The sequence below is a fragment of the Apium graveolens genome, chromosome 3, assembly GCF_009905375.1.
Source record: "Apium graveolens cultivar Ventura chromosome 3, ASM990537v1, whole genome shotgun sequence".
NCBI classification, from domain to species: Eukaryota; Viridiplantae; Streptophyta; class Magnoliopsida; order Apiales; family Apiaceae; genus Apium; species Apium graveolens.
This window is the reverse complement of record NC_133649.1, coordinates 179,132,733-179,146,478: the sequence shown is the minus strand read 5'-3', so window position 1 is coordinate 179,146,478 and position 13,746 is coordinate 179,132,733.

Genomic DNA, 13,746 nt, shown 5'->3' with positions numbered 1-13,746 from the left:
TACCTAACTCACTTACTAATCTTGTGAATGTTGATTCATCAAGTGGCTTGGTAAATATGTCTGCAATATGCTTTTCACTTGGAACAAAATGAAGTTCCACTGTACCTTTCATCATATGTTCCCTAATGAAGTGGTACTTGATATAATGTGCTTGGTTCTTGAGTGCTGCACTGGATTTTCAGTAATGGCAATGGCACTTGTGTTGTCACAGAATATTGGAATTTTGTCAACAGTCAGACTATAGTCAAATAGTTGATTCCTCATCCATAGTATCTGTGCACAGCAACTACCAGCAGCAATGTACTCAGCTTCAGCTGTTGATGTGGAAACAGAATTCTGCTTCTTGCTGAACCATGATACAAGCTTGTTCCCTAGAAATTGACAGGTGCCTGTTGTGCTTTTCCTGTCTATTTTGCAACCTGCATAATCTGCATCTGAGTAGCCAATTAGATCAAAACCAGACTCTCTAGGGTACCAAATTCCTAGATTTGGAGTCCCCTTGAGATATCTGAAAATTCTTTTAATAGCCACTAAGTGAGATTCTTTAGGGTCAGCTTGAAATCTAGCACATAGACATGTAGAAAACATTATATCAGGTCTACTAGCAGTTAAATATAAAAGTGAGGCAACCATGCCTCTATAACTTGTAATATCCACAGACATTTTCAGCCTTGTTTAATTCAAGCTTAGTAGGCAGTGGCCATGGGAATTTTTGCAGGTGAACAATCCATTAAGTCAAACTTCTTTAAAAGATCATAAATATATTTAGTTTGACTAATGAAAATTCCACCACTAACTTGTTTAACTTGTAAACCAAGAAAGTAAGTTAGCTCTCCCATCATGCTCATTTCATATTTACTTTGGCATTAATTTAGCAAACTTTTTACAAAGCTTATCATCTGTAGATCCAAATATAATATCATCTACATAAATTTGTACAAGTATCTTAGAGCCATTAACATTTCTAAAGAAGAGAGTTTTGTCAACAGTACCTCTTGTGAAGTGATTATCTAGAAGGAACTTTGACAAAGTCTCATACCAGGCTCTAGGTGCTTGCTTTAGTCCATAGAGTGCTTTCAACAGATAATACACATGGTCTGGAAAATTTGGATCTTCAAAACCTGGAGGTTGGCTTACATAAACTTCTTCCTCCAATTCCCCATTTAGAAATGCACTCTTGACATCCATCTGATAGACTTTGAAATTGGCATTAGCTGCATAGGCTAGAAAGATTCTGATGGCTTCAAGTCTGGCAACTGGAGCAAATGTTTCATCAAAATCTATTCCCTCTTGTTGAGAATAGCCTTTAGCAACCAATCTGGCTTTATTCCTTATGACAATGCCATTTTCATCCATCTTGTTTCTGAATACCCATTTTGTGTCAATAGAACTCTTGTTCTTTGGCTTGGGTACCAGCTTCCATACTTTGTTCCTCTCTAATTGGTTTAGCTCCTCTTGCATTGCTAAAATCCAATCTGGATCCAATAGAGCTTCTTCCACTCGCTTAGGTTCCTCCTGTGATAGAAAGCTACTATACAGACATTCATCTTGAGTAGCCCTTCTAGTTTGTACTTTTGATGTAGCATCACCAATGATCAGTTCAAACGGGTGATTCTTGGTCCATTTCCTTTGAGGTGGTAGATTAGCCCTAGATGAGGTTGCCTCAGTATTGTCATGATGTGAGATATAATGTTGATTTGTTGAAACTCCCCCTGAGTTGCTGATCCTTTGAAAGGAATTGGGAGCTCTATCAACTGATGAAGTGAATTGATTATCCGTTGACAGACTGTGATCAACGGATGCTTCATTATGAACTTCAACGGATGATGCACTTTGTCTTTCAACGGATGCAGCATTCTGTGCATTATCCAAAGGCAGATTCTAAATTCTTCTTGAGATGCCTTCTTTATCATTCTCATCTTCACTATCATCACAGTATATCTCAATGTTGTCAAATTTGAGTCCTTCATGATGTCCCTCATCTGTTAGTCCATCAATTTTTTTATCATCAAACACAACATGTACAGATTCCATGACAATGTTGGTTCTTAGATTGTAGACCCTATATGATTTTCCAGCAGAATAACCAACAAATATTCCTTCATCAGCCTTTGCATCAAACTTCCCTTTGTGATCAGATTGATTCCTTAAGATGTAGCATTTGCAACCAAAGACATGTAGAAAGTTTAAAGTTGGTTTTCTTCTCTTGAATAATTGATAGGGAGTCATGCATTTTGCCTGATTGATTAGAGAAATATTCTGAGTGTAACATGCACAGTTAACAGCCTCAGCCCAAAAATAAGTTGGGAGTTTTGACTCTTCAAGCATTGTCCTTGCAGCTTCAATTAGTGATCTGTTCTTCCTTTCCACCACACCATTTTGTTGTGGAGTTCTTGGAGCTGAGAACTCATGCATGATCCCACTTTCTTCACAGAACAACTTCATGGTTGAATTCTTGAACTCAGTTCCATTGTCACTCCTAATATTCCTTACTTTGAAATCAGGATGATTGTTGACTTGCTTGATATGATTGATGATGATTTCACTAGCTTCATCCTTTGATCTAAGAAAATAAACCCATGAAAACTTTGAGAAATCATCTACAATCACTAGGCAGTATCTTTTCCTTGAAATTGACAATACATTGACTGGTCCAAAAAGATCCATGTGTAGAAGTTGTAGTGGTTCGTTAATTGCAGATTCAAGCTTCTTACTGAATGATACTTTCTTTTGCTTTCCTTTCTGACAAACATCACACAGTCCATCCCTTGTGAATTCCACTAGAGGCATTCCTCTAACTAAGTCCTTTTTGACTAGATCATTCATTGTCTTGAAATTCAAATGGGACAGCTTCTTGTGCCATAACCAACTTTCAACTGGACTTGCTTTGCTGAGAAGACAAGTAATGGATTCTGCATCTGTAGAGTTGAAATCAGCTAAGTACACATTCCCTTTTCTAACTCGAGTTAGAACCACTTTATTGTCCTTTTTACTTGTGACAATACAGGCTTCAGAATTGAAGGAAACAGTATTCCCTCTGTCACATAGTTGACTGATGCTCAATAAATTATGTTTGAGACCATCAACCAATGCAACTTCATCAATGATGACATTTTCTTTTGAAATCAAGCCATATCCCATAGTGAATCCTTTGCTGTCATCTCCAAAGGTTATGCTAGGGCCAGCTCTCTCCTTAAACTCTGTGAGCAGGGTGAAATCTCCTGTCATGTGTCTTGAACAACCACTGTCCAAGTATCATAGATTCCTTCTTTGTCCCTGCACACAACAAAATCAATCAAGTTGATTTTGGTACCCAAGTTTCCTTGGGTCCAGCCTTGTTAGTCTTTTTCCTAGACCCTCCTGCATCTTTTGACTTAGGTAACTTTGGGTCAACCTTGGTCTCAGATGTGGTTGGTTGAAGTGTAGGGTTAGTCACATAATCATTTAACACATTTGATTGAATTTGATAAGGCATAGGTTGTGCAAACATGTTATTCCACATAGGCATATTGTATGGCATTTGAGGCATACTAAATGCAGTAAAATAAGGATTGTTAATATATGGCATGTGTGCAAAATGTGCATGGGGATTCTGGTGAGACATAACAGGCATAGCATGCAGAGGTGACATAGACATGTTAGGCATGGAGGGATTTGAAGGCATGGGAGCATTTTTAACAGATTTGCAATTATCAGATAGGTGATTAACACTTTTACAATGCACACAGCTTTTTCTAGGAGCATACCTATCAGGTGTGTAATTGTTATGTTTATTAATCCCTACCTTCCCATTTCTTTTAGATTTTCTTTTAGTTTTCTTCTTATCCTCAACCAACTTAAGCCTATCTTTTAGCTGATCTAAAGTCATGTGTCCTATATTCACCTTACTGACATCTCTGGATGTGCTAGCTCCTTCTTTGACAAAGTTCTTGAGAGTTGAATCATTCTTTTTATTGAGACTTTTATTTTTAAAAGAACTTGCCTGTTTTAATTGATGAGCCTTCAACGGATGCTCCTTTTCTTCCTTCAACGGATAACTTTCATCATCCGTTGATTCCACATCCGTTGACAATCCATCAATTAATTCTAACTCCTTTTTGTTTTTCTTCCAGGCATCCTCACAGAATGATTCAATTCCCTGAAACTTTGCAATCTGAACACTAACATCCCTAGATGTTTTCCAGGACTTGATTACCTCTTGCTCACTTTCTAACTGTGTAGAAAGAATTTCTACTTTCTTAACAGCTTCTGCTAGTTCACTCTCAACAGTCAAGCATTTAAGTTTTATCTTTTCAAGCTCAATTACCTGATCCTCTAACACAGCATTCCTATCACTTAAGAACACATTATTCTCCTTGATCCTAGTGTTTTCTTTTGCTAGTGATTTAAGGGAAACACGTAAATGATATAATTCATTGGTCATATCATTTATGGCTTCATTGCATTCATGTTTAGAAAGCTGTGAGAGATCAGTAGTAATTACCTGGTTGCTTGATGAACTAGTTTCATTTTCATCAGAATTAGCCATCAGGGCTAGGTTGACATATTCCACATCATCATCTTCATTTACCCCATCTGCTGCCCAATCATCTTGAGTGAGAAAAGCTCTTTCCTTTTGTTTGAGCAAATCAAAATACTTCTTTTTGTAATCAACTTGCTCAAATTTCTTTTTCTCAGAATTTGGCTTCCTACACTCACTTGCAAAGTGTCCACTAATGCCGCAATTGTAACATTTGAACTTTGATTTATCCACCATGTTTTTGTTTGGCTTAGTGAACTTTGTGTTTTTCCTGAACTTCATTTTTGCAAACCTCCTGGACAGAAAGGCCAAATGTTCTTCAATATCATCAGATTCATCCTGACTGGAATTGTCTTCATCCTCAGCAACTTGCTCTTTACCCTTGCTTGATTCTGATTTGCTTGTGCCAATTTTGAGACTTGGCATTGTCTTCTCCTCATTCCTGGCTTCCATCTTCTCACTGTCAGCTACAAGAGCAACTGTTCCTCCTTTTCTCTTTCCCTTTTCCAACAGCTCATCCTGCTCCATTTCAAGTTCATAAGTCTTCAGAATTCCATATAGTCTTTCAAGTGTGAAGTTCTTATAATCTTGAGAATTTCTCAAAGAGACAGTCATGGGCTTCCATTCCTTTGGCAGAGACCTAAGAAATTTTAAGTTGGAATCCTTGACTTGGTACACTCTACCATACAGCTTCAATCCATTCAACAGTTTCTGAAACCTGTTAAAGGTATCATTTAATGATTCACCTTCTTCAAAGTGAAAATATTCATACTGTTGAATAAGAAGCTGCATTTTGTTCTCTCTGACCTGCTCAGTACCTTCACAGATGATTTGTACAGTATCCTAAACTTCCTTTGCAGTTTGGCTATTGATGACATTGTCAAACATATCTTGATCTAAGCCATTAAACAAAATGTTCATAGCTCTCTTATCCTTGCGGATTTCTTTCATGTCTTCAATAGTCCATTCTGCTTTTGGCTTGGGAATGGACTGTCCAACAAGCAACTGTTGCAGTAGCAGCTGTGGCTACTTTGTGAGGGATGTGAGGACCATTTTCAATACAGTTGATGTAGCTTTCATCTTGAGAAAGAAGATGCAAATGCATCTTCACTTTCCAGTGATGATAATTATCTTTTTCCAGGACTGGGATCTTTACACCAATATCCTTCCTACTCATGATGGTAGCAGGAGGATTCTTCTGTGCACTCATGTTGTTAGCAGAATAGATCTTTAAACTCTTTGTATGTTAAGAGCTTGCTCTGATACCAATTGTTATTCCCAGTGGACTAACAATGAGATATACAGAAGGGGGGTTGAATGTAAATCTCAAAACTTTTTCAAGTTTTGAGCAGTTTCTAAGGCTAAGTGTTTGAGTGATCAAATGTGTATGAATTGCTTGAAGCTAATGCAAACAGATATATATTCAAACACAAATGTAATGAGCACAAAGAACTTATAAACTTTTCTGGTGGATTTGTTGTTCCACCAGAGATGTGTTATTTCAGAAAATCTGTGATTCAAAGAATTAAATCACAGCTGCTTCCTAGTACAAACTAGATGATTTTCTCTTTTGATATTTCTAAACAGCTCAGGAAAATTCATATCTAATTACTAGTTGCTACTTGGTTTATATATCACCAAGTTTACAAGTGAAGACTAACTGTAAAATACAATTGAAAAGATTCTTCACATGTTTCTTCTTCATTTCTCTATCCAATGCAATCTAGGATAATCTGTAAATCTTTGAATACTTCCTTGTTTGCATCAGAATGGAAATGCTACATTTTCTTGATTCCTCCTAGAGGCTTCCACATTCCAGTATGTCTCTATCAACCCATGTGCCTCTGTCAGCTTGTGAATTGTCACTATCAACTGCTAATGAACTAAGCATCCGTTGAAGCTTTCATCCGTTGATGCCTTATCCGTTGAGGCTTTATCCGTTGAAGCTTTATCCGTTGATGCATTATCAGTTGAAGTCTTTATCCGTTGAAGCACTTATCCGTTGATGGATATTATCTGTTGAAGCATTTATCCGTTGATGGATATTATCCGTTGAAGCATTAGTGACATCCGTTGAAGCTTTGTTTCTTATCCGTTGAAGGTCTTCAATATCCGTTGACACTTCTTCACTTATACAAAATTACAAGGCATGAAATATTTACAATTAGCCCTCCTATTTGTACATCCATTAGTAGTCAACATGACTGATTATTTCCTAACAACATCTAAGAATTACAGCTTGAAACCAGAGAGTGAAATGTGCTACAATACTAAACTTATTGCTAAGTAAAGCTACTCCTTCAACGGATAGCCAAGATGGTCTTATCCGTTGAGGCTACAAATACTAGATTTCTACTTAAGTGTTTTGCTTAACTTATCATCAAACTAATACACATATTCCTAACAGTAACCACAATGGTGGGACACCTGTTATGATATGAAATTCTTTTCTCTTTAAAATTTCATGATTTTATTATCTCAAATATACGAAGGTATGCCAACCAAATTGGGCTGAGTTATCTTGGTCAAGTCAAAGTAAGGCTATGTGATGGGATTACCAAGGACGACAGTGAATTGCAATGCGGTTATAATATCGTTGGCGTATAACAAAGTCAGTTTGTTTCTTTACTTCTCTCTCTATTTATCTCTATCTCTCTTTCTTTTCTTTCTCTTTATCTTTCTCTCTATTCTTTCTCTCCCTATCAGTAAAAGTGATTTTATGGAGAAATTGGTCAAATGGTATCTGGAAGGAACGATGGTGTGGAGCGAAGCTCCTATGATAATTATGTTATACAAGGAATCCAAGTTTTATTTGAGATTTTCAGAAAGGTTGCATATGCAAGATTGGAAAGTTTTCCAGAAGATTCCTAGTGTTCTCTTCTGCTGATTCTGAGGACGGAATCCTTACAAGGGGTAGATTGTGATATCCTATAATTTTCAGAATTATTATTATTATTATTATTATTATTATTATTATTATTATTATTATTATTATTCTTTGAATATGTTTATGTGATTTTCTAATTTGGAAGAAATAAAATGGTGGATATTTTATTCCCATGTGACGAGTTTGTGTTATTAAATGGTAAAATGCTAATTATTAAGTGTTGTACTGATCCTTGTTAATTTCTGAATATATTTACTTAAATGTATTATTTTCAAAAGTTTATTTAAAAGCCGATCATTTTATTGATATCGGTAAATTGAGTTCGTTTTAATTGAGTGGATATTTTGTCAGCTATGTGTTATATGTAATATTAATTGTGTATAACTCAGTTGTGATTGAGGATTATTTGTATTATAAATTACTGAGTCGCATCGCTTTGTTTTTATCTTTTAAAAGTGATTTTATTGAGGATTTATTTTCATAAATATTGGAATTATCTCTAAAATTATTTTTATGGCTTTACAATATTAATAATTATTTATGAAAATTTATAAAATTTAGAAAACAATATTTCATCAATTATTTATCCCTAAATGATTTTCCGATCGTATTTTAGTATAAATTCATTAGTAAATTCAGGAATATTTCAAAAATCATGAAACTCATATTTTCTTAAGTTTTGAATATTTTGAGAATTTTAAATTATTTCGAAAATTTTTCGGATTATATTCACCCACAAGTTTGTTCGAATCGTAAAATGGGGGTATGATGCGTGAGTCAAAAATGATTTAAAAATTATAAATTTTTTATTTTATTAGTTTTTAAATTTTCCAAGAATTTTAAAAGTATTTCGGTATTTTTTAGAGTTAGTTTCACTCGCAAGTTTGTTCTTTAAATCACGAAATGCGGGTTTGAGGTTAGATTCAAAAAAGTATTAAATATTACACAATTTATATTTTATTAGTTTTTGAATATTTGGTAAATTTTAAAATTATTTTGGTAATTTTTTGATTTATTTCTACTCATAAATAGTATCATTACTGTATTAAAATGCGAGTAAAAAATTAGCTTTTAGGTGTTAATTGCTGGACACGTATATTGCCTTTTGTTTGAGTACTCGTGTTTTGGGGCATGGTTCTACGAATCATGACCTAGTGCTATCACACGGGCTGATCATCATGTGATAGTACGTCCGTCGGAGAAAAATTCCAATCTAAATTATTATATCGTGTTTGATAATTATATAATAAATGATTTATCAAGTATTTTGGTTTTGGATAAAAGGTGAAATGCAGTTTTGATCCAGTTTCTGATTTATTCTGATACTTACTTTGTTGTTAAATATCAAAGGTGGTATTAATAGAGATGATTGATGTTGACTTTAGTATGGGTTGTTGGGAGCATCAAAGTTCGTATTGATATCTAATTTGATATGACATCAAAATGAGTATTGATATAACGAGTTTGGTTTTGAATAAAGTTTATGATTCAGTCCAGGGTCACTATTTCTTATTGTAGTTTACGATATTTCTGTAATCACTGTTTTGCGAGTTTTATTCTCGTCAAGATTTAAAGTATAGGTGAAGCATTTCGCTCAAAAATATCGAAAGGGTTTTAAATACATATTAGGAATCAATTTTGAGATTCCTTAACAAAATTTTCTGATTCAGCAATTATGATTTTAAATGTTCTGCTCTATTGCAGATGCCAATTTTATATCAAAAACACCATCTATATATTATACTATACTTGCTGAGCATTTCTTTCGCTCATACTTGCCTTGTTTTAAATTTATCCTCAAGTGAGGATTAGCTTGCACTGTTTAGCGACATAATTCAAGAAAATAAAGAAGATGCTTTTGGAAGATGGTTGGTCCATGGTTTACGGAACTAGATTAAGTCTATTGTATAAAGTTGTGTTTATATATATATTAGTTATGTTATTAAATCGTTGGTCTAGTATACTTATTTTCAAAGTTATACTAGTGGGTTAAGTTTTGAATTTGGGAATTTGTGAAAAGAGTTTGAAAAGAATGTGAAAATTTATTTATGGAATTTGGAATTTTTATTTCTAGAACTGTAACCTTAAAGATCTTGGATTAATTGGGGTCATAGATGCTAAATATCTTCTGATGGAATTTATTTATTGATTAAATAGGTTGTTTTGGATTGAGATTTCATTGTGACAACCAAATCCTCTGACCCCGAATTTGAGGGCGTTACAAACTTCTTCCTCGTAGTAATAATCTTCATCTCCCGGTTCTTTGAAGTCCTCTTGTTCATCGCCCTCTCCATGGTTTATCGAGGTTTGTCGTAACTCTAATTGTAGACATCGTATCTGTGTAATTATTTTTGAGCTTCGCTTTTAGACGTCGAGTATCGTCCTCCAGTAGTTTCAGTTCCTCGTCCAAGCTTTCTATTCCCTCCACTTTCATTTCTCTCTCGCGCTTCCTCTGTTATAAAATTTGCAAGTATAGATGAGCATCATTGGCTATGATATGCTTTCCTTTCTCTGTATAGACATGCATACGAGTTATTGTGCAAGCCTTTCCTTTACAGATAAGACTACATCACTGTGACAATCCTAAGATTTAGTTGTATGATAATCTTTTGTATTTTATATTCGTACCTCTTGAGTCTGTAAAAATGTTAAGGAGATTATACTCACAGATTTTTCTGTTAACAACCATCAAGCTAAGGAATAAACTCTGGAAGAAGATTAATCCTGATCATGCCTCAAAGAGAAGTGTAGAAGCTTGGAATTAAATAATGTTATTTTTCGAAAAATAGTTCTAAGTCACATATCGACAAGTCACAGATCAAGATGTCTAAAGATGTCTGTCGAGAAGTCAAAAATGACTTGTAGAGATGTCACTCTGCTTCTAGAGAATTTCAAAGAGATACTGACTAGTCAATCTGCTTGTAGAGAACTAAAGATATCGACAAGTCAAAATTAAATGTAGAGAAGTGGAGATATCGACAAGCTGTTAGATATATTTGAGATGTCATGTCAAATATGATTCGTGTTTAGTTTTCAGATCTTAACAAACAGGATATATCAGGACTTACTGAAATCAGGACTTACTGAAGTCAGAACTTAATATCAGAACTTAAGGTGTCAGAAGATACATATCAGTACTTAAGTGCGGGAAGACTTTCAGATAAGGAATGCGGCTGATTTACAAGAGAAGATCGAGACTAAAACAAAAGAAGATTTGCATGATGAGTTAGAGGACTAGAAGACTTGTAGAAGATATCTGATTGATATATTTTAGGAGACAGAATTGTATTCCATATCAATTAGATGTTATCTTGTAACTGTGTACTATATAAACACCTCTTACGGTTTACACTATATGTGTTATCATTATCGAGAAGATTATACATTGTAACCTAACAGCTCTTAGTGATATTTGTTCATCACTGAGAGAGACCAACAATTCATATTGTAACAGAGTTTATTAAATATACTTGATCTTTGTTACATACTTGTGCTGAAATTCGATTTGATTGTATAAACACTGTATTCAACCCCCTTCTACAGTGTTGTGTGACCTAATAATTGGTATAAGAGCTTTTTTGTTAACACACATACAGTAAAGATCCAAATAATCATGTCTGAAGAAACAAAAACCCCAACTAAGCCCACCAAAACTCAAGAAACTCAAAACATCCAAACCTACAGTCGATATGAGACTATTAGGGTTCCCATACTGAGACCTTCTGAGTATCCCATATGGAAACTGAAGATGGCTATGTTTCTGGAAGCTACAGATCCAGAATACCTTGATAGGATTAATGAAGGACCATATAAGCCTACCAAGCTCTCTGTTGCAGTTGCTGATCAACTAGCAAAGTCCATACCAAAGGAGAAAGGTGATTACATAGCTGAAGACATCTCATCTATTTCCAAGGATGCAATGGTAATGCATTTGCTGTATAGTGCCATTGATAATGTCATGTCAAACAGAGTAATTAATTTCAAGACTGCAAAGGAGATATGGGATGCTTTGGAGACAAGATGCCAGGGAACTGATGCAATCAAAAAGAACATGAGGACTATACTCACTCAAGAGTATGAGCACTTTGACGCAAAAGCTGATGAGTCATTAACTGATTTATATGACAGGTTTGCCAAACTCTTGAATGATCTGTCATTGGTTAACAATTAATATGATCTTGAAGATTGAAATCTAAAATTCCTTTTAGCTCTTCCTGGAAATTGAGATTTGAAGTCTACTACCATAAGAGACAACTATGACCTTACTGAAAGTACTGTTGATGAAATTTATGGTATGCTCAAGACTCATGAACTTGAGATGGATCAAAGGAGCAAGAGGCATGGAAGAAAGTCAAGGACAGTTGCTCTTAAAGCTGAGGAGGAATCTCCTAAAGTGATTACCTCAAAAGGGGGCAAATGAAAGGCTCTCATCATAAAGTCTGATTCAGATTCATCAAATTCTGATGATGATGATTCAGAAACTGAAAGTTTATTTGAAATTGATGTTGATGCATAGATGATGCAACTGTGTGCTCTTATGGTGAAGGGTATCACAAAGATAGCCTACAGGAAATTCAGAAAGGGCAATAAGTTTTCCAGGAAAGGTGGAAGTTCTGACAAGAAAGGATTCAAAAAGTCTGAAGGCAAAGGAGGAAAGTCTGACAGAGGAGACAACTCAAAAGTGAAAGAGGCCACATATCTCCTGACTGCAAGAAAGGAAAACGTGACAAAGGCAAGGCACTTGTCACAAAGAAGAAAAGTTGGACAGACACTTCAGATTCTGAACATGAGGTGAACTATGCCTTGATGGCAAATGCTGATAGCAGTATTGAAACTGCTGAATTGAAGGTACTTCAAACAACTTATGCTTTTCATACTGATGATATTACTGAGTTGAGATTATATCTTAAAACCATGTTCATTAAACTAAGATGTGAAAGATTAACATCTGAAAATCTTGCTTTTAAAAATAAGAATGACTATTTAGAAAATGAGTTAGTTTTTCTTCATTAAACTAAGAAAGAAAGAGATGATGCTTTGTATATTAGAGATGAAGTGTTAAAATTGAATGAATCTCTAAAAGCTGACTTAGAAAAGGAAAAAGAGATTATCAGAACTTGGACTAGCTCTGGCAGAACAACTCAGAATTTACTAAGTAGTGGAAACTGGAAAGAGGGCTTAGGTTATGGAGATGATAAAAATGAAAAAGGAACTGTGCAAATTGAGCCAATTGTTGTTAAACAGACTGCTAAGCTAAAGGTAAATCCTGTTAAGTTTGTAGCAACAACTGTAAAGTCTGATTCTGAAAAGATGAAAGAGTCTAGGACAGAAGTTAAAGAAAAGTCAACTTCTGACAAACAGGATAAACCAGCTGAGGTAAACATGGGCTTAATGACAAAGAAGCAGCTTAAACATAAGCTGAAAGAGATTAGAAATGTGAACAAGGTAAAGGAAGCTAGGAAAAATAGGAATGGAAAGGAAGGTGTGAATAAAAGCAATAATTATATGCCTATTCCTAATGCTCCTATAAAGAAATGTTATAACTATGGAAACTCTAACCATCTTGCTTCTTTTTGCAGGAAAAATAAAGATATAAACTCTTTACCTCCTATATCAGGAGTTAAGAGTCAGTCTGTTAGGTTTAAGCCACAAAATCCTTGTTTTCATTGTGGTAGTTTATGGCATTCCATTTGTACTTGTAAGGAATATCATAGTTTGTACTATGATTATTATCAAATAAAACCTTCTTTGAAGAAAGTTAGTATTATTCCTTCTAGTGTAAAGCCTGATACAAAGTCTGATATAAAGTCTGATAAATAGCATGTTAGCATAAGCTCTGAAATTAAATCCGCTGCAAATGCTAACAAACTTAATAAAGCCAAAGGATCCAAGCAAGTCTGGGTCCTTAAAAGTAACCAATAGTGGTCTTTGTGATTGCAGGGCAACAGGAAAAATATCCTAGTGCTGGACAGTGGATGTTCAGGACATATGACTGAAAATAAAGCCCTGCTATCAGACTTTGTGGAGAAAGCTGACCCAGGAGTTTCTTATGGAGATGGTAACATAGTAAAAACTCTGGGATATGGCAATATCAATCTTGGGAATGTCATCATTGAATCAGTAGCTCTTGTCTCAGGACTTAAACACAATCTGCTAAGTGTGAGTCAAATCTGTGACAAAGGTTATCATGTGGATTTATTTGAAGAACACTGTGAAGTTGTAAGAAATTCGACAGGCAATGTGGTTCTGAAAGGTTACAGGCATGGTAACATTTATGAAGCCAGACTTTTAACAAGTTCTGATGGTTCTGCAATCTGTCTGTTGAGTAGAGCATCAATTG